The sequence below is a fragment of the Protopterus annectens genome, chromosome 6.part1 (assembly GCF_019279795.1).
Source record: "Protopterus annectens isolate FY-2018-M chromosome 6.part1, PAN1.0, whole genome shotgun sequence".
Classification (NCBI taxonomy): domain Eukaryota; kingdom Metazoa; phylum Chordata; order Ceratodontiformes; family Protopteridae; genus Protopterus; species Protopterus annectens.
The window spans coordinates 275,010,629-275,037,343 of record NC_056738.1 but is presented as its reverse complement, the minus strand read 5'-3'; the positions used below and the strand labels follow the sequence as shown (position 1 = coordinate 275,037,343).

At 39.2% G+C, this 26,715-nt stretch overlaps 1 protein-coding gene across 3 annotated transcripts in view; it reads left to right on the top strand.

Moving 5' to 3' along the window:
• The first annotated feature begins 2,765 nt into the window (after positions 1–2,765).
• The window catches only part of FAM126B (family with sequence similarity 126 member B), a 1,024,500-nt gene continuing 1,000,550 nt past the window's right edge, over positions 2,766–26,715 (top strand). For all 3 annotated transcript variants that reach the window (XM_044075704.1, XM_044075703.1, XM_044075705.1), the window contains exon 1: positions 2,766–2,842. The gene's annotated coding sequence lies outside the window, so the exon portion shown is untranslated. The remainder of the gene's footprint in view (positions 2,843–26,715) is intronic.

Below are 26,715 nucleotides of genomic sequence, written 5' to 3'. Positions count from 1 at the left end.
AAGTTAATTTTGGCTTCTTTTGAACCAGCTCATCATGCTGATTTATGGTTCATTACTTGGAAAACAGGGTTACTGATTGCTCTGACAGTTGCAAGAAGAGTATCCGAGTTGCATGCTTGTATGGTTATTACTGTTATCATCATCGTCATCATCATCATCATCAAGGTATTAAGACCAGGACGAGCAGCACAGCTGATCCCAAACCTGTAAACACAGAACAGTAGTATAGTGAACCAATTTAATAACCATTTCATTGAAATAGTCAAATATATAATCAGCAGCTCACCAGACCAAATCAAACCGCCACCATAGTGACCAGATTTGCTGGACCACTTCTCTTTCCAACCAGTCCCTACTGCAGCTATCAAAAAACTGTTAAAACTGAAACCCTCCACATACCCCCACCTGACAACCTCTCAAGTGCTTACCTTAAAATGGCAGCTGATGCCATAGACCATCCTATTTCTATTCTGGCAAATCAGTCCATCTCAGAAAATGTCCCATCCATATGGGAAAAATGTTTTATACTACTGTTGCACCAAGCAAGCACATCACTGGAGCTCTTTTATTATAGACCAGTAGCCATTCTCTCCCTCATATGTAAAATACTGGAGAAATGTATATATACTTGGCTTTTCAGCTACTTATCAGAAAATCAACTGCTCTCCTCTACCCAGCATAGCTTTAGGCCTCCCTACACCTCTTCTATTGCTCTGCTTCATTTTACTTCTACTGTAAACACACAAGAAATGAAGGTAATAGAATATCTGGACTTTTTTTAGACTTAACTAAAGCCTTTGATACCGCGTCCCGTGAAAAACACTTACTCCGTCTGTGTAATATAGGACTAGCCAATACCTCCCTACATTGGTTCCACTGGCAGTCAAATAGAAGCATGATATCTGCGTTTTCCTCCCAGTAAAAATGAGTCCCACAAGGTTCTATATTAAGTCCCCTGCTCTTTATCCTGTTTGTTAATGATCTTTATACTGCTGGCAAACAAGCCTCTGTAGTGCAGTATGGTGATGACTCTACCCTGATATGCTTAGAAAAAGCGATAACAGAACTTTAACACATAACCCATCATGCATTCTCCTCAATTAAATCTTGGCTAAACAAATCTTGCCTCCTATAAAACCCCAATAAAAGAAAACTGGCTCCCTATTGAAATGTTGGCACTCTAAATACTGAGCGCTAACAGGCCAAAAAAAAAAAAAGACCAAAATCGAAGAACAGCAAATCTCAAAAATCTCTCTTCTCTTTAAAACTTTGAGATCCTCGTACCTCGGAAAAAAGGGAGTATTCTGAGAAATGGCGTCACAGACTTAGTATATGCAACTCAGATCTTCACTCATTCAGTATCTGTATTTCAGGACTTGCCCTAGCGGGTGTCGACATTTCAAATGGTTACCAACAAAATTAATGTTTACTCTCAAATTCCTCTCATAGCAAAAGACATCTTTTAGCATAATCGCTGCTAACAGCACTTAGATCGAACAAGTTCACTGACCAGACTAAACTCCTGTGTGTCATCTTTGATGACCAATTGAAATTCGACCAACACATTAACCAAACCATAGGAAAAACACACCAGAAACTTGGCTGTTTATACAGAATAAACTCAATCCTGACTCACGAATCTAGAAAATGTATAACATCTGCTTACTTTACTGCCTGTTCAACTGTATTCTTCCCTCATTTTCAGTACCCTGCAAGCCACATTGCTGACAAAGCTAGAACAATGTTATATCAAAACCGTCAGATTTGACACATACTGTCACTGTCGGTCACACCTCTCTTTATTTCAACTTTGTACTGTACACAAATCTTGCATAAGCCAAACAACTGTCCAGCCATAAAAAAAATCATAAAACTCTATTCACCCAAAAGACAAATCTCTTCTCACCATAGGAAAATATTGTAGTTCTGCAGGGAACATTCTATAATCAAACAAAATTTCAGAAATGTGGAACTCCATCTCTAACATTAAAAACAGACCAAAGTGGAAATTCCTTCAAAAAACAATTAAAATATCACCTGACAGAAAAATAGATCTGCTTCTGCATCTCACCAGGCTGACTGCCATAATACCGATATATTTCATCTCTTATCTCTAGAACAAATTCTGACTGCACTCCTTTCCTTGCTTCTGATTTCTCATTATACTAATTTCCTCCTACTCTCACTTGGCTATATCTTTCTTACTATTACTATCTTTCTAATATAATTTTTCTCTTCTGTTAGAAGTATTTTTTTTTTAATACAAAAAATTATTTTACTACACCAAGGAGCTATACTAAGACTGATGTATTCCCAGAAAGTAAATTAAATAAACTCGTTGCTGTTTGTAAACTGCTTATCTGCATAAATATCTCCTTATATGTATGTAATGTGTATGTTAGATGTGGATTTTTGTACTGTATATAATGTCTGATATGTTTTTGCTTAATCTCTTTTATGCATAATCTTATACTGTGTATAATTCTCCAATTTTGTTTAAACTTTCATGATTATCTCTGCTGAAAAAGGATTCATGCTAAACGTAGTTGGACTATCTTGGTAAACAAAGGCAAAATAGATTAAAACAAATCAGTCAATTAAATAAATGAATGAATAGTGGGGCAGCTGTATGTGGCATTCCATAAAGGCAGGGTTTCTTTGAGAACTTGTCTTTCATGTATGCCTAAAATGGTTTCAGAGTTTACATGAAGCCTAACTGTCCTTCTACTTGTCTTTTTTTCAGAACCTAAAAGTCAGGTAGAAGGGATTCCTCACCTTCCGGACATGCATAAGAAGCTCGGGTAGTACCTTGACAGAATTAAACCTTTCAGGAAAGCTGAAGGTAAGAAGAAAGGGCAGCCCATATCAAAGCAGATTATTTTCAGATGGTGGTCGCTTCCTGTTTCTTTTTATTGTTCCTGCCATAATAAGACAATGCCAGACAAGGGTGTAGGCTCATTTTAAGGGGGCCTTTGTTTCTTCTATGTTTTTTTGAAAAGGACTGGACTCTAGCATTATTTTGTTAGCTAGTAGTTCCTCTGTACATACCGTTAGAAAGCACTATTAACTAGAGTCCTTTTCAAGGCCTAGTCCAAGCTTTGCTAGGATCATTCTTCTGGGGCTCCGAGACCCTCATTCTTCCTCCTCCCAATCTGTGTAAGCTTTGGTGTTCTATACACATAGCTTAAGCTACTGCTGCATTGATTTATGAATGAACATAGTATAGCTGTATAAGTAAAGTTACCATAACAGTAGATAATTGATTAAATCACTGCTGCAGTAGGCACTCCCTCCCTACTTCCCCACTTTTTGTGTGTATGTTTATGCTAGAATAAGGATTTGTATATCTTTGCTTTCATTATCAGGACCTTAGCATCCCTTTTACAGTTGGCAAGGAAGTCCTGAAGCCTTTACTCATAGCAGACAGACTACTGGTTTTCTCCATTTGGAGCTCATGCAGTCAGCAGTCTGGGCACAGGTGAAGCCAGGATATAACCCATATAGCTTAGGTGACTGCAGCAGGGATTTAATCAAACATTTATTATGGTAAGTTTGCTTACATAATTGTAGTTTACTAAGGGCTTTATTTCCAGCACACAGATTTGGTATAAGCAACTAGACTGGCTGCTTTTATTTTGAGCTTTAGATGTTGGGTACTTTTGCTTTTTGTGTGAAATCATTATTTAGACTAATATTGCAGTAGTAGCACCAGTTGATTGACTTGTGTCTGGAATGGGTATTGGCATTTTAATGTTATTAATGTAAGTAGTTATTGATAAAGTACTTCATTTAGAAGAGGGAATTACTTCAGCTGTCCAGTAGATTAAATGAGTTGAGTTGTGATTTTTCAGCACTGGCTTAGGGCCGATACGATTGAGTTCATCAAAGCTGAATTTCATTGGCTTATTATAGCTGTTTCAATGAACACTGAAATCTTGGCCATAATGCTTTTTTATTTTATTTTTTACAAGGACAAAAACACTCAGTCTAATTGATTTAGTAATGGAAATTAATTTTACAGTTGCTTTTTGTTGATGTTATTGTGATGGTTTGTAGTTGAATAAGAACTACACATATACACACACACACATATATCAGGGTTGAATTCAGGCTATTGATCCTTCTTGTGAAGTAGTTTGCTGTAAAAGAAAGAAGGGATACCGCTTTTCTTGAAGAGGCTCAAGATTCTGAATGTGAACAGGAAGATGCATGGAGGGATATACCCCCCCCCCAGATTTCTAATTCAGACTCAGAAGAGAACTCTGTGTGGGACTGTTAGGTTCATAGGTTGGCACTAGGCTATTGGCCCTAGGGCCTATACAAGCCTAGCCATAACAATTCCCTGGCTATTTCTTCCCAGAATATTTACTTCCCTGGTCCCTTGTCTAGCAGCGTGACTGACATGATCCCTGTGGTTTATTTCCTATCTCCCAACCAGTCTTCAGGGTTCCTTTTGAAGAGTGCCAAAGAGGCGCTCAGCTTGGCATGTATGGGCAGTCTATTCCAGATTATGGGGACTCTCTGGGTCAGGAACCTATCCCTCCTGCATGTTTTGTTCATTGTGATGACCAGGTTTAGATCCCCTGGAGCGTGTGACTCTGAGGGATTGGGATTTCTTTAAGTGTAGCATGTCCAACAGCACTGGGTTTGACATGGCCTTGTATGTTAAGCAGAGATCGCCTCTGAGTAGGCGATATGCGACAGAGTATAGCTGGAGTTTTTTTAGATGGTCAGCATAGGGCATCTGCTTTAGGCCTGTGATTCTTTTAGTGAGGTATTTCTGTGGCCTTTCCAGTTGTTGCAGATGTCTTGTGAGGTACATACCAAATGGGGCGTTGTACTCTATAATGGGTCTAATGAGGGATGAGTACAGTGGGACAATGACCTCCTTTATTCTGGATGAAAAGCCCTTAGTGATGAGGTGTGCCACATAGAAGGATTTACTGACTGTTGTGGCTATGTGGTTATCGAAGGTGAGACCACTGTCCACCTGTGTCCCTAAGTCCCTTATCACACTTTCGGTGTTTAGTGTATTGCCACTTATGTGGTAATTCACGGGTACATGGTTTTTACCAAAGAGGATAACTATACATTTCTTGGCATTGAGCTTGAGCCCATAGCTCTGTCACCAAACATCTGTTTCTGTAAGGCCCTTTTGTAGAATATCCACATCATTTGGGGATTCAATAATGGCTGCCAGTTTGCAGTCATCTGCGAACTTTCGTAGCCAGAGTCCCTTAGTGTTGGCCTGTACTTCAGAGAAGTAGATGCCAAACAAGAGCGGTCCAAGGACTGAACCCTGAGGTACTCCGCTTGTCACTTGTCTGGAGCTGGATTTTGAGTCGGCTACTTTTACAGTGTGGGTTCTGTCAGTAAGCCAGTTGGCAACCCATCGAGTGACATAGGGATTAATGCAAGCTTAGTAAGTTTATCTATGATTTCAGAGTGGGGGATGGTATCGAAGGGCTTGGCGAGGTCCAGATAGGCTGTGTGGACCGCCTTTCCCTCGGCTCTGGAGACTGATTCGAAGACGTCAATCAGGTTGAGAAGACAAGATCAGCCCTTTATGAAACCAAACTGGGTGAGGTCCAGTGTTTGAAGGTTGCCAATGTCTTTGTTTATAAGTTCCAGGATAATGCGTTCCATGGCTTTGCAGATCAGGCTCGTCAGACTGATGGGATGATAGTTCCCAGGATCCAAGGTGGATTCCCCCTTGTGGAGTGGGATAACTGTAGCTGTGCACCACTTATTGGCCATAAAGCCTGAGGTGAGGCTATGATTAAACATGACACTTAGGTGAGATGCCAGTTCATTTTGTAGTTCATGTAGTACACAGCCCAGGATGTCATCTGGTCCCATGGATGCTGTATTCTTAGCTTTGGAGAGTGCGTTTTTTTTTACCTGTGTGGCCATGATTATTGGAATTTGGCAATCTTTTGGTATTGAGATGGGCCCTTTAGGGGGGTGAGAGGGGTGTGAAGTTGGCACTGAATCGATCTACCAGGATATTGGGAATATCCTTGGGATCAGTACATTTAATGCCATTCTGTTGTAGCTCAGAGCAGATCTGAGCATTGCCATTTAGATTCTTGACATAACTATAGAATGCCTTGTGGTTGTCTTTAGAATCTTTGGCAATTTTATTTTTGTAACTAGCTTTAGAGGATTTTATGTTATGAGTGATCTCAACTCCTTACTGAGGCTGATAAGGAAGTTTTTTGCATCCTGGGATTTTCCTCTTTTCTGCAACAGTTTCTTCCTTCTGTTATATAGTTTGTTTATGGCAGGGGGCCACCAGATTGGGTTCCTTTTTTTTGGAGGAGACCGTCTTGGTTCTGTTTGGAATGGCATGATTCGTGCACGAGTGGATATGCGCGTACAGTGCTTTGCTGTAGGATGCAGTGGTCGAACTTTCAGTTCCCATCTGCATGGATGTCATGAAGTTTGTCACTTCTATCTTGAGTAGCATGAAGTTGGCTTTGGAGAAGTTTTTTATGGAGGTATCCCTACGGGTGGGGTGGGGATGGGATGTGGACGTCAAGGGTGATTAATTTATGTTCAGACCCGACCAATGAGGGGGTGACCACTGGTGTGGAGCATCGATCTCCGATGTTGGTAATGACCAGATCTAGGATATTTGAGCCCCTGGTGGGACTATGGATTAGTTGGTTCAGGGAGCTGAAATTTATGAATTCCAAGAACCATTGGGCAAAAGTGTTGGTACCTGAGTAGTTTTCCAAATTAATGGCAGGGTAGTTGAAATCACCCAGTATTAGTGTGTTTGGTTGTATCTTAATATTTTCTAGTATGTTTAGAAAGGTGTAGTGAGAATCTTGGGGCATCTGTAGCAAGCTACAATTCGGATTGCAGTCATACCTAGTGTTAGTTGCACCTGGAGAATTTCAGATGCATTGTGTTGGGCAACTAGCCTGGAGGTGTGAATATCCTTCGTGAATATGGACACTCCTCTGTCTTTAGTGCTTCGGTCCTGGTTTGGTGGCCGAAAAGTGTGGTAAGAGTTGTAGCCTGGTATTGCAGGGGTGCTCTCTGGAGCCTTGAACCAGGTCTCAGTTACTGCACAGATACTGATGTTCTCCATTTTTAGGAGTGCTTTGAGAGAGTGCATTTCGGGGTTTAGACTTCTAGCATTGAGTAGCATTACCTTCAGATTTTGCATGCTTATATCTGTTACGGTGGTGGTTTTGTCCTTTCAGCCTTGCCTAAAAAAGGCACTATAGGGTTAGCAAGAGCCTTAGCCAGTAACCTGAATCCTAGGGGCGACAGGTGCAGACCATCTCTGGCAAAGCATCGTGGTTTGTCGATCGTGTCATCCCAGGCAGACAGATACTGGATCCCCTTGGAATGACACCAGAAACTTAATCCCCTTTGAATGACACCAGAAACTTAGACAATTGTTGAAGTCAATCAATTTTGTCCTTATGCTGTGGTACCATTCTGGGCAAAGGAAGTTGACTATCAGGAAAATTGCAGGCAATGACGCACACATCCTCTAAAGCAGACAGAATAGAGGAACCAGTGCAGGATCTGGAAAATCCTTCTGTAACAACTCATAGTATTTTCTGTGAGACAGATTGGTACCACAGTATAAGGACAAAATTATTGATTTCAACAATGTGCCAGTGTTTTCAGTAGGAGAACACTCAAGTTTCTCAGTCTCTCAGAAAATACTATGAGTTGTTACAGAAGGATTTTCCAGATCCTGCACTGGTTCCTCTTATTCTGTCTGCTTTAGAGGATGTGTGTGTGTCACTGCCTGCAATTTTCCAGATAGTCAACTGTTCCTAAAAAGGCAAATAGAATGTATAAAGTTCCTCCGTCTTTTAAATTTTTACACTATTCCCAAACTTGACTTGGCAACTATAGCTTTAGTTGATCCTACTGTTGCTAAGCACCTAGTCAATTCCAGTCCTACTCTTTCTGATAAGGGTGGACAAATTATTGGTATGTATGGGGAAAAGGTGTACACTTCTGCAACTTTGGTTTTCAGAATTTTGAATTGTTAGGCTCATATTATAAACTTTGTTCACACTAATTGTCTAGGTATAAGGAGTATTTTATCTATACTCTCTTCTTGTGAGGAGAAATCTACTTTAAATAATTTAGTTCCTTATATTGCAGAGGTCACTACTCATTGTTTACAGTGTATGTCTGATTCTGTTGATACTTCTTCCGGGGGTGCGGCCACTGGTACTGTTTTGAAAAAGTTTGCATGGCTGCATTCTCAGAACCTCTCAGTTGATGATAAAAATGACATTTTTAAATTTACCCTCTTTGCTGTAGAGGTGATCAAAAAGTGTGATGAAAGGGCAAGCTGATACAGGGAATCTTTTAAGATTTTTCAGCCTTCCTTTTCCAAATTTTCCAAGGAATTTTCTATCTCCTTATCCAATTTTGGCAAAAAAGCAGAATCAACAGTATCAATAAAATATAGATAAACAGATGTTTGAGAAGAAATGACATGGAGGTTCCAAAAAGAAGTCTCAAACCTCCCAAAACCAGGGACACTCCAGTAAGTCTAAATGACTATTCGAGAGACCGTGTGACCTCCTCCTATCCTAGTCCCTTTATAGGTTCATAGGTGTGCACTAGTCAGCCCTGGAGCCTTTACAAACCTAGCCCATAGAAGTGCCCTGGCATCATGCCGCCCGGCGTTTGTTCCCAGTGCCTCTAACAAGTACAGCCACTGGAGTGATCCCCGGAGTGAACTTTCTGTTTCCCATCCACTCATCAAGATTTCTCTTGAAGAGGGCCAGTGAGGTGCTCTGCTTGACATGTATGGGAAGTCTATTCCAGAGCATGGGCAGTCTCTGGGTTATGAACCTGTTCCTCCAGCATGTTCTATTGATTGTGGTAATGAGGTTGAGTTTTCTGGACCATGTGGTGTGGAGGGATTGGGATTTCTTTAGATGTAGCAATTCTAACAGAGCTGGGTCAGACATGGCTTCGTAAGTCAAGCAGAGATTACCTCTTAGACGATACGAGACAGAGAATAGCTGGAGTTTTTTGAGTCTGTCCGTGTATGACATGTGTTTAAGGCCTAGGATCCTCATTGTGAGGTACTTTTGTGGCCTTTCCAGCTGTTGCATGCATCTAGTGAGGTACATGCCAAATAGGGCATTATACTTTATGATTATGATTGGCCTACTGAGGGAAGAGTAGAGAGAGAGAGATGATGACTTCTTTCTTCCTGGATGCAAAACCCTTGGTAATGAGATGTGCCACATAGAAGGACTTTCTGACCACAGTGGCAATGTGGTGGTTGAAGGAGAGGTTGCTGTCAACCTGTGCCCCCAGATCTAGTATAACACTTTCACTGTTCAGTGGGCTCCCATCAATGAGGTAATTAGTGGGAACTGAGTTTTTCCCAAAGGGGATGACGATGCATTTTTTGGCATTAACTTTAACTCCATGGTTTCAACACCAGTCATTGGTCTCAGTGAGGCCTTTCTGTAGGATTTCTACATCACTTGGGGAGTTAATAATGGCTCCCAGCTTGCAGTTGTCTGCAAACTTGGTCAGCCAGAGTCCCCCCATGTTGGCCTGGACTTCTGAGAAGTAGATGCCAAACAAGAGGACCCAGGACCGATCCCTATGAGACTCCACTCGTGACTGGTCATCAGTCTGACTTGGAGTCTGCTACTTTCACACTGTGGGTTCTATCTGTGAGCCAATTTGCAACCCACAAAGTCTGAATCTCCATTTTTCTCTTTTGTAGCAGATAGTTTCAGACAAATGGGTTCTGAAAATAATTTGTCATGGTTACAGATGGCAGTGTCAGGAAATTCCTTCTTTCCTGGTGGTCAGTCCTTATCCGCCAGACTGTATCATTTCCACCAGTTCTCATCACATACTGTTCCAAAGAGTGATAAAACCAGCTGCTTCTTCTCAGGTGGGGAAAGTGTTTTGATTAAAGGATGTTGCTAAAGAAAGAAAATGCTTGGTGACCAGTTCTGGATCTTTCTTTTTTAAACCTGTGATGGTGCCTAAATTCAAAATGATGTCACTTTACAACCTGCTACCTATATGTTCTTTGAAGTTTCTTAGTAAAACTAGACATAAAATATGCTTAGTATCACATCCTTATTCATTTGGACTTAAGATGTTTCTTAAGGTTGTGTGTATCTGAAACACATTATCAATTATCTGCCTTATTCTTTGGACTATCCACTGCACCAAGAGTGTTCACAAAGTCTTTAGTTCCAATTATATCTCTTTGCAGGCTACAAGGCATCCACATGTTTCCATATTTAGATGACTTGTTTATCTTTGCAGAGTCTTTTTCCAAAGTGTCAGGAATGTCTCTGGCATGGATGAGAGATCTCTTATGTACAACTTGGGATTCCAAGAAAACATTCAAATGTCTTTCTTGACTTCTTCACACAGGATTGTGTTCCTGGGGATAACAACTAGATACCTCAGTTCAAAGTGCTTTTCTTCCACAGGAAAACAAATAGATTGATATCTAGGTTTATTTCTAAGGTTTTCCACTCAGACCTTGGTCACTGCAAGGAAATACTTCAGGATTTTGGGTGTTGTGGTATCTATGATTGTCATGATACCCCTGCCAAGATTTTACATGAGAATGATACAGTGGTGTCTGAAATCTCTTTGATCAAAGCACCAATATCCTTTATCTATTCAAACCTCAGTGCTGGAATTTGTCAGAAATAATTTGGTGGAGACAACAGATATCCTTAAATCCAGGTCTCCCCTTCTCCATCCCTGCTGTAAAGCAGTCAGTCACCACGGATGCCTCAGACTTTACTTGGGCAGTAGTTTCAGAAGGGATAAAACATTCACAGGGTGTGGGACACCAAGGACAGTCTCAAGCACATAAATATCAAGGGTATGCTTGCCCTGATTAAGCCACTCAACTCTCTCTATCATCATTGGTCTCTGACACTTTAAGTGGTTGCAGGCAAGACTCAAGTCATGTGGTATATCAATAACCAAGGGGGAACCAGGTTGTAACTCCTTTGCAGACCAGACATGTTAGCTTGGGATAGATCTTCACAGCACAGTCTCACTCTAAAGGTATTGTGCTTTTCATCAGAGCAGAATTGTGTGGCGGATAAGCTGAGCAGGACCAGGTAGACCCTCACAAATGGAAACTAAATTAGGGAGTGTTCTAAGATTTGATCCGTCTGTGTGGAGTTCCTCAAGTTGATCTCTTTGCCTCCTCCCTGAACAATCATCTGGCAAGATTCTGTTCCAGGAGCTCATCAGGAAGGCCTGCAAGACGGATACCTTTTCTTTGGAGAGAAATGTTCCAGTATGCCTCTCCACCCTTTCCAGTGATATCCAGGATACTTCTGAAGATTCAGAATGAGTCCCCCAGGATCATCCTGGTGACTCCATTCAGGCCCAGGTAGCCATCATTCTCTCTTTTGTAAATGGCCAGGGGCAGTTAACCACTAGCTTCCTCAAAGACTAGATGTACTCGCATGAGAACAGGGTTGTTTGATACACCTCAACATCAGTCAACTTCATTTTACTTACTTGGTGATAGGGTCTTAATTCCTTTTAGGCACCTGTTTACTGTGGACAGTCATCAGGTACTAATAGAGGCAAGAAAGCCTGCTACTAGAAAATCTTATATTAGCAAATGGAAAAGGTTTTCTAATTAGTGCTAACAACATAATCAGTACCCATTCAGAGCTAGTAGTTCCCTGGTTTTACAACACTTGTGAGTTACTATCCTTTGGCTTGTCTTATTCCTCTATCAAGGTTCATTTATCAGCCATTTCGGCATATCTGCCCATAGACCTTCCTCTTTTAATGTAGTATCATGTCAGAATGTTTTTGAAAGGGGTTTTGCATAAGGGGTCTCCAAGAAAACTGGTGGCTCGTCCTTGGGATCTTAATTTTGTGTTAGAAAAGCTAACACTTGCTCTGTTTGAACTAGCTGATCTTGCTGACTTTTGTTTCTTAACATGGAAAACAGTTTTCCTGCTTGACCTGACCTCTGCAAGAAGGGCATCTGAGTTGCAAGCTCTTATGGTGAGTCAACCTTATCCAATTTTCCACAGGGACAAGGTTTTTTTGAAAACTTGGCCTTTTATGTCCAAAGTGGTATCTGAGTTTACTTTAAACCAAACTGTCCATCTCCCTGTTTTCTTTCCTGAACCTACAAATGAAGGAGAAAGGATACCTCATACCTTGCATATCTACAGACAACTTGGGTACTATCTTGACAGAACTAAAACTTATAAGTCTTTGGATCAGTTTTTCCTTTCTTGTGAAGGTAAGAAAAAGAAACAACCTATGTCAAAACAGACTATTTCCAAATGGTTGTTTAAAGCTATTAGCGTTTGCTATAGTTACCATAACAGAACTATTCCAAGCAGGGTCAAGGCCCAGTCTTTCAGTGACTTCACTACATGTATGGCTTTTGGGAAAGGGTAGAAGCTGCTATTTGGTTATCTGTACATAATTTTACAAAGTACTATAAGCTTGATTCCTTCTCTAGGTCCAGCTCAGGCTTTGCTAGGACCATTGTCCACGGGCTCCTGGACTCTTCTTTTACCTCCCAAATGTAGTTAGCTAGGGTAATCTACCCATATAGCTAAGGCTACTGCAGCAGTGATGAATATGATGAGCATAGTAAAGTTGTACAAGTAAAGTTACCTTAACAATAGATGTTCGAATGATCACTGCTGCAGTAGCTGCTCCCTCCCCCAACCCCCCTTGTTTTTTAGTGAACTTTTTATGCCAAGGTGTGGACAGGTATTTTTGGTTGGTTGTTCTTAACTTTGTCTATTGAGGACTCAGCCTTCCTCTCAGTGTTGCCATTTAAACTCTGAAGGGATTTGTGCCCAAACTTGTCTTTTGATTAGTTCATCTCAAGCTCCTTGACAGTTTGAGTACCTGCATTGTGCTCTGAAGCTTTGAGAGCTGCCAAGCTGGTATATTCTTGGCAGAATATTACCCATGTAACTAAGGCTACTGCAGCAGTGATCATTCGAGCATCTAGTGTTATGGTAAGTTTACTTACACAGCTTTTATTTCCCATTATTTTGCCTTTTCTTTTATTGGACACTGGCCTTAGTTAAAGGAGCTTTGGTGTACTTATTTCATTTAATTTATTTGTTTGTTGACTGAGGTAGTAGACCGATACAAAAGGGTCCATTTCAACCATGGCCCAGAAAATACAACTTCAAAAATAAAGACTTATAAAAAAAAATATAACATCAGTATGGCATCTGGTTATAAAGTAGCTGCAATGAACCATGATAAAGAAGTGACTTGAGTAACATTATAGTACTCGAGTGGAGGGCTTTCTATATACACATATGCAATAGTGATTTACAATTTCTTATAATGAAAAAAGGCAGTTATTGATGGCTTCAAACAGACCTAAAGTATTCAGAGGTCTGTCTTCCAAATAAAATGCAAGAAAAGTATAAAAAAAGACAAGATAGGATGAGAAGAGGTAAAAATACTCCAGGAGTAAAGATTAGTCAGAATGTGCAGAAAAAGATGAAGTAACTATTGGAGTTTTTTTTTTTTTTTTTTTTTAACAGGAAGAGATGGCCCCTTTTTAAGGGGCTTGGTTACCTTGGTTATGACCAGGGCATTGCTTGCAGTTGTTTGAAGTTGCCATGGCATGCTATCATTAGCCAGTTTGTGGTTTAGGGTAGAGTGTGTGTGTTGTAAATGTGTCTTTTGTGTAAGGTTGAAAAGATCAGTATGGTGTTTGACAGGGGACAATTTAGCTCATTTGAGGCTTGTTTGAGGGTGGCCCAGTGCTGTTTAGTCTGATGTGGTAGGAGGATGAAGTACCAGCGACTTGGAAAGATTTTGGAGATACCTAAGGTGTTTTTGAGTCATACGCAAGCTGGAGTAGGCCATAGAAGCACAAAACAAACTACAAGGACACCACCAACGAACTCAAAAGCCATTTAGCTATAGAAATCAATTAAACATACCATAGAAGGGCCGTTAATCTTTAATAAGCCAATATAATATACTGAGCACTTTCGTCTTATTACAAAGTCTTCTTTAGAGTGACACACAAAAAAGTCAAAATCATTTATACAGTGAAAAACCAATCACAAAGCTGCAACAATTAGTGAATGCCATCAGGGATAAAACTAATTAAAGGTAAAAACATTCCGAAAAGAAGCTGACAACTGTTTTGAATAAAACACACATTATATTCGTCAGGATTACCATTATTAGTACAAGCTCTGCGGACAAAGAATATAAATATACTAAAAATTCCTTAATGTAATTAAATAATGCCTGCTTTAACCTTTAAAATGCTAGAAATGGAAATGGTATCATTGATAGCAGGGGCATGTGAGACATTTTAAGCCTAACTGCCAACTTAGCTGTTTACCTTCTTTACAGCTGTCCAGTAAGGCTTAATGCCACCAATATTTTCACAATAGTAGTATGGCCTTTCAACAACCTGCTGTGGTTGAGTTCATTTTATTCTTCAGATTATTGAGCTGAGTGTGAGAGATGAGTATTTAAAGAAATATACCTATTTAGTGCTTTGGTTGTTGTAAGAGCGAGTGGTAGTGATAAGAATTAATTGTTTTATGAATAGCAAGGAGTAGAAGTTGTTAAAAATCTGTTGGTGCTTGTAAATGACTGTTTTTTAGTTAGAAGCAGATTCAGAGAAAATTAGTTCAGCTTCATTAGGAGTAAAGTTTGTTAGCTTAAGGTCCTTAGGCAATGAGGTAATGAAAACAACTGATGCAGGAACTGAACCTTGGGAGATTCCAGCAATAATGTTCTAAGGAGGAGACAAATTATTGTATTATTTAACAGAAATGTTTCTGATCTTTATTTATTTTCGTTTGTTAACTGGGTAGTGTCCGACTGGGCCAGTAGCCCGTTTTCAGCGGAGCCCCGGGGAGAAGTGCTCCAAGAAAGATTGCATAGTTGGTTTTTTTTTTACATTTAACATAGAACTATTACACTGATAACAGTACATGAAGTAAAAATATACACACAAATTCAAATTGCAAGATTCTTAACATGGTGACTTCAAAAAGTACTAATGCTGCTCATATCAAACAAGAAACAGTTGTACGATACATGTTTTTTCTCTTTAGAGTAAGAAGTTATGTTCCGAGAGTAAGAAGACTTAATTATCCAGGAGGTATAGAGAAATGGGAAAAAATAAGAGTTGGACATTTATGGGTTAAAATGTTTAGCCTGGGTGGGAACAGGAGCAAAGCCTATGCTTAGAGAAATATTCGTTTAGGGTCTGTTTAAATGTATGTGTGTCATTGATGGACGGAATATGCTGTGGCAGCGAGTTCCATTGTTTGGCAACTGTTTCTTTTTACTGTTATTCCCAATTTTGAAGGGATAGAATATCTACGTAGATATCTGAGCCAACAGAGTGGTTATGATGGTTATGATCAGAGACTCGGACTGATATGTGAGATCATGGAAGTAGTCCTTGAAAATAATGTGTTTGTTTTTGACAGTAGTTATTATAGACAGATACTTGGAGTAGTGAAGGGCACCTGCTGTGCCAATAGTTTTGCAAACTCTGTGATGGCACAGTGGGAGGCTGAGGAAGTATTTGGCTTAGAATTATTTGTTAGGAACATGTTGTTCTATCGCCGCTTTGTGGATGATGCCTTTATGGCTTGGGGAGGAACAGTGGAGGATCTGGACAAGTTTGTTTGAGTTGCATCAGACAACTACTTTTTTAAGGTTCACATATAAATGGGCAGCGACTTCGATATAATTTTTGGATGTTATGGTAAATAAGATGCCTGATACTAGGCTAACTACATCATTGTATAGAAAGAAGTGTTCTAGGAATTCGTTGCTCCACCGCAACAGCATGCACCCTGGGAAGGTGTTTGGTAATGTTGTTAAGGGCCAAGGTATTAGGGTGTCCCGGCTACATAATACGGATGCTGGATATGAAGGGGGACGAGATGTACTCAGACAGGACCTTCGCCTGAGAGGGTATAGGGATAAGGAGGTTGACCCCATATTGACAGAGGTTGATGGCTTGAGAATGGGATAGGCGAGACCCTATTTCTCAGCCATGGCGGATGGTGAGGTACCTGAGACTATATGGGTAGGACTAGAAACTATGATGATGTGGTGAAGGTGCGTATGAGGTATACTAGTGATGTTGATAGGATAAGGAAGGTGTTTCAGAAGAACTGGTTGATTTTATTAACAGATGATAGTATAAGTGAGGTGGTGGGTGAATTTCCCAAGTTTGGCTATAGGAAATGTAGTTCATTGAAGATGATGCTATGTTATCCTGAGAGAGTGATTGATGAGGGTCGTAAGTTCTGTACATCCCCCTGTGGCTCATGTAATGCATGTGAATGGGTGGACTCTAGCGACAGTTTTGTCCACCCTGACACTGGAAGGGTTTTTAAGTTGAAAGTGAGGTGTGATTGTGGTACCAAACATCTGGTATACCTTGCGCATTGTGCATGCTGTGGGAAGTATTATGTGGGTAAGACAAATCGTATGTTAAGGGATCGCATTAGAGAGCATCAGTATGGTATACGTGTGCACAATACCTCTAATGCCCTAGCTAAGTATGTAACAGAGAGTCGAACGATACATACGTTCAAGTTCATGGTCCTGGAGGTTAAAGATATGGGTTTGAGAATGGGTGGTATAGTAAATGCCACTGAGGAAGCTGAACTGAGGTGGATATTGAGATTAGGAGCAGATAGGGGCTAAGGACTTAATAGTAAAGTATCCGTTAAGCCCATATTGAATAAGAGACGTCTTCCTAGGTAATGTTTTTAATGTTTATATAATAGTTATATAGGAGATGTATATGTATGTATATGCTTTTTTGTTTTTATGATTTTATTTGTGTGTTGCTTTAAATATTGAAGTGTTTGTGGTGACTTCATCATGTTTTAGTGGGTTTGTGGTTGAGAAGCAAGTTGTGTTATGTGATTGGTAAGTTTGTAATGTTTTTTGGGGGTGGGTTTTTATATATACATGTGCTTTATCTCTTTGTATTTGTTTATGATGGTCTGAGGAAGCCATATATTGGTTGTGGTGAAAGCGCTTACTGTTTTACATGCTGTGGTTAAACGGAGATTTCTTATATCTGAACCATGCGTTTATTTATTTGGAGAGAGATGTTGTGTGATTGTTCGTCTGGAGAGGAGTATTTGGGTTTATGTACGCTGTGCTGCTTACCGTTGGCGTATTACTTTTCCTGTACGTATCTTTGCAATTTGGCCTCAACGGTCGGTTTGCTCGTTGGGAGATTTTATTTGTGTTTTGAAGTTAGTAGTTGATTCAGGGTGAGAAGATGAGGCAGCTCTAACCAGTTTAGTTGGAGGACGGCAATACATTGATGAGATCTATGAGTTTGATTGGTAGCAAATTTGGCAATTTTGTTATAGCAAGATTCAGGACTAGGTTAGATTTGCGAAGATTGGTAAATATTTGTGAGCAGTAGAGAATTTATTTATTTTTATTTACTTTATTTTACATTTGTTGACCTGGAAAGTCTGGCTTGACACATGCCCATTTTCAGCGGAGGCCCAGAGAGAAAAGCTTAATTTTACATACAATATATCTACAAAATATACATACAAATCAGGCATAGTAAGATTAGTAAATATATATACTACAGGCTCATAGTAAGAGTTACAGTTCAGAGGTAACACACTTCATGATACATTCAGTACATAGCAGACATGTACATTCTATACATGAAGTTCTTTGAAAACATATGGCTACAATATGTTGCAATACATGCTTTTGTAAGGTCACACTTGAATTAGAAACATGGAGAGAATCTAGATTTGACGTATGGGTACGGTAACAGTTATTGCTTGTCTTTACCCAGGGGTGAGACAGGAGCATAGTCAGTTGTTCGTAAGGTAGATTTTTGGAGTTTTTTAAATTGTGTAGTGGAATTATTGGATGTTAAGGCGGCAGGTAGAGAGTTCCAAAGTTTAGAGATGATGTAGCTAAAGAGAGATTTCCCTGCCTCATTGTTATGTTTGTTGACATCTAGATGGTTTAGGGTGCTAGATCTCAAGGTTCTTGTTGTGGTGTGATGACGTATAAGATGTTGGAGGGCTGGGATTTTGTCTGGTTAGTAGTATAACTTGCGTGCTAGTCATAGTTGATTGAGTTAAAGTAGTAGAGGGAGTTCCAACCAGTTTAGCTTTTTGAGAGAGTCGCAGTAACGTGTTCTATATGAAGATTCTGTAGCAAATCTAGCTATCTTATTGTAGCAGGATTCTAGTTTGTTTAGGTCAGTTTTATGAAGGTTGGTTAGTACTGGGGATACATAGAGGAGGGTGGATAGCAGATGTGTCCTGGCTACTGTGGTTCTAGATTGTTTTGAGAAAAATAGTTTGTTACGATAGAGCAGACCTAGTTTTTTTGTGAACTTTCTTGATAGTTTGGGCAATGTGCAGGTCAAATTTTAAGTTGTCTATTCCAACACCTAAAATTTGGTGTGGGTGGTTGGGGTGATTACAATCACCTCTAATAACAAAATTGCAACGTTATCTGATTGGGGGGAATCTATGGCAGGAAAAGAGGAGTCATTTTGTTTTAGTTGGGTTAAGAATAAGCTGGTAGTTAGTGAACCAGGTTTCAGATAGTGAGAAGCATTCTTGTATTTGTGAATGGAGATGGTCTAGAGTGGAGGGCAGCACATATGATAAGTGGTGTCATCTGCGTATTGAATAACTGAGGCCATTGGTGTGGAGGATGGGAGTTGATTGGTGAATAGAGTGAAGAGTATTGGGCCTAGGATGGAGCCTTGAGGGACTCCTAAGAATACTGGTAGTAGAGAGGATAGTTGGTTCTGCCATTTTACTGCCTGCTGCCGACCTGATAGATAGCTCTTCAACCATGTGATAGAGGAGGTACTGAGGTTTAGGGCAGAGAGCGACTTGAGAAGTCTATTGTGGTTTACCATATCGAAAGCTTTAGATAAGTCTAAAAATGTTTGAGACTAGTTTTCCATTATTTCTATGGTAATTAATGGTATTAGCGAATTATATAAGTGCAGTGGACGTACTGTGGAAGGGTCTAAAGCCATGCTGGTTTTTAGATAGAAATTTGTTTTCTAGAAGGTAATTTATGAGTTTAGTGTGTATGACCCTTTCTAGGATTTTAGATAAGGGTGATAAAATAGCAATAGGGTGATAGTTATTGAGTTCAAAGGAGTTACCGCCTTTATGTAGTGGTATGATATGGGAGATTTCCCATAAGTGGGGTACTTTACATTCTGTGATAGGTCTGTTAATGAGAATAGCAACAGGATAGGCTATGGCTGTTGCAGCTATTTGGAGGTATTCTGCGGGTATTGGCAGCCAGGGTGGTGGGTTTAAGTTTCTGGAGGAGTTTTAGAATGGTTTTGATCGACACTGGCTGAAAGCTAAAGTGGGACTGTTAACTTCTGTTTTATTTCTGGTTGGTGTGTTTGTTGGGGAAGGGTGATTGGAATTAATTTGGTTATTAGCTAGGGCCTGGATTGTTTCAATAAAGTATTTGTTAAACTGTGTGGGGATGTTATCATGGTTGTTCCCTGTTTTGGTTGTGGGGGTAGTATTTTTCCCAGGTTGCAATACAGAGTTGATTTATGCCCATAATTTTTGGGGGGTTTTAACCTCTCTTTCTTGTAGATTTTGGTAATAGGTGATTTTTGTCTATTTTGATGAGTTTCTTGGCTTTGTTGCGCAGTTCTAAGTAGTTTTGTTTTTCTACTTCGGTTTTATTTTTGTGAAACTGTTCCCATGCTTTGTTCCTTTCTTTGATAATAGTTCTGGTGGGTTTAGTTAGCCAGGGGGCATATTTAGCTTTTTATTCTAGTGGTTCTGTGGGGATCATTTTGGTTCAAAATGTTTAGGAAGCTTGAATTAGTGTTACGCTGCATCTTCAAGAGGTAACTGTTTTAGAGGGGTCCAGTTGCAACATTTTAGGTTGCTGATAAAGACATTAGGGTTAAAGTTCTTTTTGTTTCTGACTTCTTTTTGTGTTACTTGGCTTATATGGGGAATTTTGGTTCTCAGTAGATATGTTGTTGGTGGTCACTGAGAATGTCTGGGAGACATCTAGCTTGGGATGTGAGGGATGGGTGGGATGTAAGTATCCAGTCCAGTATGGACTGGTGTTTGGTTCTTTTGTAATTTCTGGTTGGGGATGTGATAACTTGGGTAAACCCATCGAGATTAATGTGGGTGAGTGGATTTTGTCTATAACAGTTGAGACAATCTATATTAAAGTCACCTAACATGATATTTTCTTGAGGTAGGGAGTTTGCGATCCTTTCTTGTAGGTTTTCCATGACTGGAATATTGTTTCCAGGGGGGATGTAGCTGCCTATGATATTAATATGTTTTTTGGGGTTCAGTTGAAACTTGGCAAGGATGAGTTCTACATTTTTGATGTCTGAGATGGTCATATCTAGTTGTTCAAGGATGAGGTGGTTCTTGTACATTATAGCTACCCCCCACCCCTTTTTCCTACTCTGTCTCTGTGTTAAACATTATACTCTGGAGCTTTAATTTTGTTATTGTGAATTTCAGGCTTTAGCCAAGTCTCTGTTAGTAGGACAGTGTCTGGTTTGTATAGAGCTAGTATGGCATGTAGGTCATGGACCTGATTAAGGATACTTCTCACAGTTAGGCTGAGAAAGAATAGAGAGTTTTTTGTCTGTGGAGTAGGGGATTGATTTGATTGGGGTTTGGAGTGATTGTTGTGGCTGGACCTGGGTTGGGGTGTATGTCCCCACAAAAAAATAAGTAGAGTTTGTTAAGCTTGATGATGATTTTAATGTTCTTTAGAGTGGTGTGGGATTTTCTACTGGGTGGAAGTAATTTATGTAGGTGATGGTCAGTGTGGGAGGGTTGGAAGAGGTATGAGGCAAATAGAAAGTTTGGTGGGGCTGAATTATAATCTAGGGATGAGGTCTGCCTGGGGGGTTAGGTTGTGGTGAAGGTGGACATGATAGTTGGTTAAGGCTGAGAGGAGAAGCAGGATAGAGATGGAGAATGTACAGAGTAGGAATCTTAGAATGGATTTGGCTGGTAATGGGTACATGGTTAAGTATAGAAGGAAAGATAATAGATGGGTTCTGGCTGTTGTGAATCTAGCATGGTCACTGAGATATGCTTTAGCCCTGTATAATGAACCCGGTTTGACATGAACCTTTTTAATAGTTATAGCAAGGTGTTTGTCAAACATAAGTCCACTATCAGTTGTGATGCCCATAAGTTTTGTATGATCAACGGGTTCTATTTTTGTGTCATTGGAAAAGGAAATGTAGATAGGAGGTAGATTGTTAGCTGTCAGGGTGTGCTGGAAAATCATATGCTTGTTTTTTTTTTTAGAGTTAAGAATAAGTTGATGGACTGTTAGATCATTTTCAATGTTATGTAGGGCGGCTTGAGATTTTTCTTGGAGTTCTGTAATAATGGGGGCAGAGCAGATTAAGGAAGCATCATCTGCATATTGTACAATTGTTGCTGGGTTAGCTGCGGTGTTAATTAGTAAAAATTGTGAATAGCGCTGGTCCCAGGATTGAACCTTGTGGGACTCCAACACTTATAGGGAGGTGGGGGGGTTTATTGTGCCATAAAGTGGCATGTTTCCTGTCAGACAGGTAGCTATGAAACCATTTTAGGGTTTCTGGGCTGGAGTGATAGGAAGCTTGTTTGTTAAGAAATATTTGATGTGATACAGTGTCAAATGCTTTTGACATATCTAGGAAGGCAGCAGAGACTAGTTGTTTTTTGTTTTTAAGTTGAGTTACAGTATCAGTAAAGTGATTAGAGCTGTACTGGTGCTATGCCTGGGCCTGAAGCCATGTTGTGTATTAGACAATAGGTTTTTGGACAGAAAATGGTCTAAGAGTTATTTGTGGATAATTTTTCTAAGATTTTAGTGAGTGGAGACAGAATAGTTATGGGTCTATAGTTGGATATGTCAGTAGAGGAACCGCCTTTATGTAAGGGTATTATGTGAGATATTTTCCAGAGGAGGGGGTACATATTGTTCAGAGATATAGTGGTTAATGAGAATGGATATAGGGTAAGCAATGGAGGTAGCAGCAAGTTGTAGAAAGTCACCAAGTAGCTGGTCTGCAGCTAATGTGCAAGGTTTTAATTTGGAAAGTAAAGTTTTTACATAGCTTGTTTGGATGGGTTTAAGATGGAGAAGGGTAGAATTGTTGTTGAAAGTTTCAGGTATACTTAGAAGTTTATTGGGGTTTTTGTTGAGTAGAGAGGTTATTGAGTTAATAAAGTGTGAGTTAAATTGTACTGATATGCAGTCATTTTGGTTGGTCACTGTTTGGTATGGGGTAGTGGGTTTTCCAGGGTTAAGAAGGAGATTAATTATTTGCCAGAATCTTTTAGGATTATTCTGGTATTTTAACTGATTAGCTGGGAAGTAGGTTCTTTTGTCTTGTTTAATTAGCTTTTTAGCTTGGTTCCTCAGTTGTTGATAGGTGTAGTGACTCTCTTTATTTCAACTATTTTGATAGACCAGGCTCTCTCTCTCTTTTTTAGTAGGTGAATTGTGTCTTTTGACAGTGAGGGAAGCTGTTTAGCTTTGTTGTGAATTTTTCTAATTGGGGCTAGATCACTACTTATTTGTAGGAAAGAAGTATTGAAATGCTGAACTGCACTGTCAAGTGGAAGAGTTTTTAGAGGTGTCCAATCGTGTTGTTGGAGTTTTGAGTTAAATATTGATGGGGAGAAATGTTTTTTTGTTGTGAATATAGTGAAATGAAATATTATAGGAATTTTGTAAATGTTTTCTAATCAAGTAGGTACGAAAGTGATGACTTAGTGTGTCTGGGAGGCACCCAGTGTCATATTTAGTATTGGACTTGTTTAAAATCCAGTCATGAATGGATTGTCTCTTGGTGTGTTTGTTGATGTGTGTGGGATGGTTGATTCTTTGACAGAAATTATATTGGTTAATAAAATTTGTTGGGGGGTTGGGAAGAGCAGGTGGTCCAGTCAAGTTTAAAATCACCAAGTGTTAGAGTTTCATGGCTAAAGGTAGTAGATGCCCATTCAAGGATGTTTTCAATATGCTGGATGTTTTTTTTAGCAGGGAGGAGGTAGATAGCTATAAAGATAATGGACTTATGGTTATTTAAGTCTAGGTGTACTACTGAAATTTCTAAGTTTGGGATATCAGGTGGGGTAGAGTTGAGTTGTACCAAATGAAGATGTTCTTTAAACAAAATGGCAATGGTGCATCCATGTCTATCTACTCTGTCATTTCTGAGGATGCTATAACCACTATGAAGAAATTCTGCAGACTTAATATGAGGCTTAAGCCATGTTTCAGTAATGACAAATGTATCGTGGGAGTAGAGGACAATGGTAGCAAGAAATTAATGGATTTTGTTTATCAGGCTCCTCAGGTTGGTATTAATGATGAGAAGGTCAGAGTTACTGTCTTTCAGGGGAATATGGGAGTTAGCAGTGGAGTTGATTAGGTTATCAGAGTTAGAAATTTGGGAGGGAGGTGGAGAACATGGATAGTGTTGGGCCTTGGCAATTGTTACTTGGAGCTGACGATGTACCAGGACTGAATGAGTCCATCAATCTTAAATGTTTTTTAAAGAATAGATAACACATATAAAATGTGTAAAAAAATGGTTTAGATATACTAAAAACATGAGTGCATGCATACACATGTATTTTTAAATACAAGTCAAGAAATTTATTTTTTATGCATATAAAACAATATGGTTGATATGAGGTCATTTCCTGTAAAATCATATATAAAAGGAAATAAGAGTTAGACAGATTTTTTTCTGAAGAAGTTCACTAAATAAATTGTGAATGAAAGCACTAAAAAATTTGTTTCTAAGTGGTTATTGGATTCACATCTAGATTGCAGTTTTCAGTTTTCTTGGTTTCTTTGTGTTGGTTCTTTGCATCTGGTTTGGGTGTCATCTATGGCCACTGAAACGTCTAGTCAAGAAAGTTTGTTAAATTTATCTGTTTACCCTGTTCCTGAGAGTGGTCAGAGTGTTTCTCTTAAATTAAACTCTCAGGAAGAACTTATCACGACTATCATAAGGATAGTCAAAGAAAATTTGGACAATGGATGTTCTTTGTGAAGACAGCCACACTTGCTAAATCCTGGGGCACAGAACGCTGAGACGTCATTTCATCAAGGCGGAGAAAACGGTTCGGTTGCTGTTGATCTTGACATTGCTAATGTTAATAACAGAAAGCTGTTTTCTTCTAAAGAAACTAGCATTTGGGACTATGTGTGCAAGCCAGTGGATAATCCGTTTATTTCTGTGGACACTACAAATCATAGAGCTTACGCAAGTACTCCAGTTAACAACAATTTACAACTTGAAAGTACACATTGTAAAAAAAAGTATTTACGAACTGGAGAAACTGGTCTTTAAACACGTTACTTTAAGCCTTGAGATTCAGTACTTTGAAGAATGTTTAAATAGGAAAGTTGTGCCCCAGGGTTTGCGTACAGCGAAATTCCCGAACTGTGTTATACTGGGGGATGAACTGAGTAAATTATTAATTGACTTATACAATGACACAGGTTTGAATATGATGCACTTATTAATAACGCATTATCAAATGGAATTACTTAAAATAAAAAACAGCATTAAATGTCTCGATGAGAAAATAAAAAGTTATCATTGTTTCCAAGACTTTTTAGTTCTGTATAATGGAGTGGAGGCAAAGGCCAGCCGGCACAGAGCTACGATAGTCACCAGGAAACAGTCTAAACTCAAGAGAGACATTATGGCCTATCAGACTGATTGGGCATACATTTTATTTGAAAAAACTGTTGTTTCATCCAATACAGGTTTAGGTGGTGAATCTACTGTTACAGTTTTTGAACAGGCATGTGGCATTAATAAAGGCGAAAATAACAAGCCGGCTTCACTAGATAAGCAAACTAGTGAAGTAAAAACTGTTGTTTCATCCAATACAGGTTTAGGTAGTGAATCTACTGTTACAGTTTTTGAACAGGCATGTGGCATTAATAAAGGCGAAAATAACAAGCCGGCTTCACTAGATAAGCAAACTAGTGAAGTAAATTTAACTTCAAACCAGGAGACTGTCAACAAAGTCCAAAGTGGTTCACTGAGGGTGGAAACGGAAGGTGAAAGATCTGATGACAACAATCGGGTTAGTTATGCTCAAGTTGTCACGGATTCTCCTCAAGAACACCACCAGGGTCCTTTTCCCTTGAACCATTCACAGAACAAACAGACTTGGAAGTGGTACAATACCACACAAACCAAAGGGAAAGGGAAGAATTACAAAAAAAAACAGGTGGTAAAAGAGCACTATGGACATTATTGCATTGACATTATTAATTTGTCTGACGTTTGTTTATCTAAAGATTTAGAAAATGTTTTAAAGAAAGGTTTTTCTTTTATACCTGCATGTAGCATGAATATAGGGAGACTTCTTATTGATTTTAGGCTGTATCTTTGGAAGTTAGACTTGAGCTACATCATGCAGGCTGTTGTAAAAGAATCTATAAACATACAGGTAGACAATACACCTAAAAAACCTAGTACTTTTAATCCTCCCCTTCAGTCTACTCTGCAGGTTTTTCAAGATATATGTGAAAGAGAATTTAGGAAAATCACACACAGTGGGTATATGGAAAACCTTACAAAAGAAGAAAAGGATGCATTATATGATTTGAGCAAAAATTCTGAAATCAGGACAATGAGAGCAGACAGGGGTGGAAAACTAGTGGTCATGAACAACTATGATTATGAAAATTCTTTGATGAAAATGTTAGAAGCTACAAGCACATACAAAAAGGTTAACATAGGTGAAGTCAAAGATAGTTTACAAAAGATAGATGTAGCTCTTTTTGACATGTATAGTCAGGATGAATTAGACTATGAGAGTTACAACTATCTATTAGTTGAACATCCAAAAATGGCATCTTTTTTTGGAATTCCTAAAACACAGATGAATCAAAGACTTCCACCATTTAGGCCTATTATTTCAGCGAGACATTCTAAAACTGAAAACATTTCTGTTTGGTTAGATCATGTTCTCAATCCAGTTGTTCAAAAATCCAAATTTTATTTAAGAGATTCGTGGCATTTGTTAGCAAATCTTAGGAATTTGGATGTCAGTTTAGATGATACTAGTTTTGGTACTTTAGACGTTAAGTCATTGTACACCTCTATAAACCAACAAGAAGGTGTTGAATATCTTAGGGAATATCTGACTGAACACACAGAATTTGCTAGTACCAAAGTTAACACCATTTGCAGTCTAATGAATTTAGTATTAGACGTTAATTTTTTTCAGATTCAATAAAAGTTTATGCAAACAGATCTCAGGAGTAGCCATGGGGGCAAGAGTGGCCCCCGCTTTTGCAAATTTGGTCATGGCTAATTGGGAGTTAAAATTTCTAACTAGACATTCTAGTTACCCCAAAATACAAGTTTATTATAGATACATTGATGATTTGTTTTTCTTATGGATGGGGACATACAATGAGTTTATGGAAATGGTGGAAGATCTTAACTCTACTACTGATTTTTTGGAATTCAAAGTGAGTGGATTTGGTACATCCATTTCCTATTTAGATTTACATTTAAGTATCGACAAAGAAAGAAACACTATCTCCAGCAAAATATTCAGGAAACCTGTTTTTGCTAACCAGTATTTGCATAGGGATAGTCTACATCCAATACACATGAAAAGGGATGTTGTCAAGGGTCAGATGATA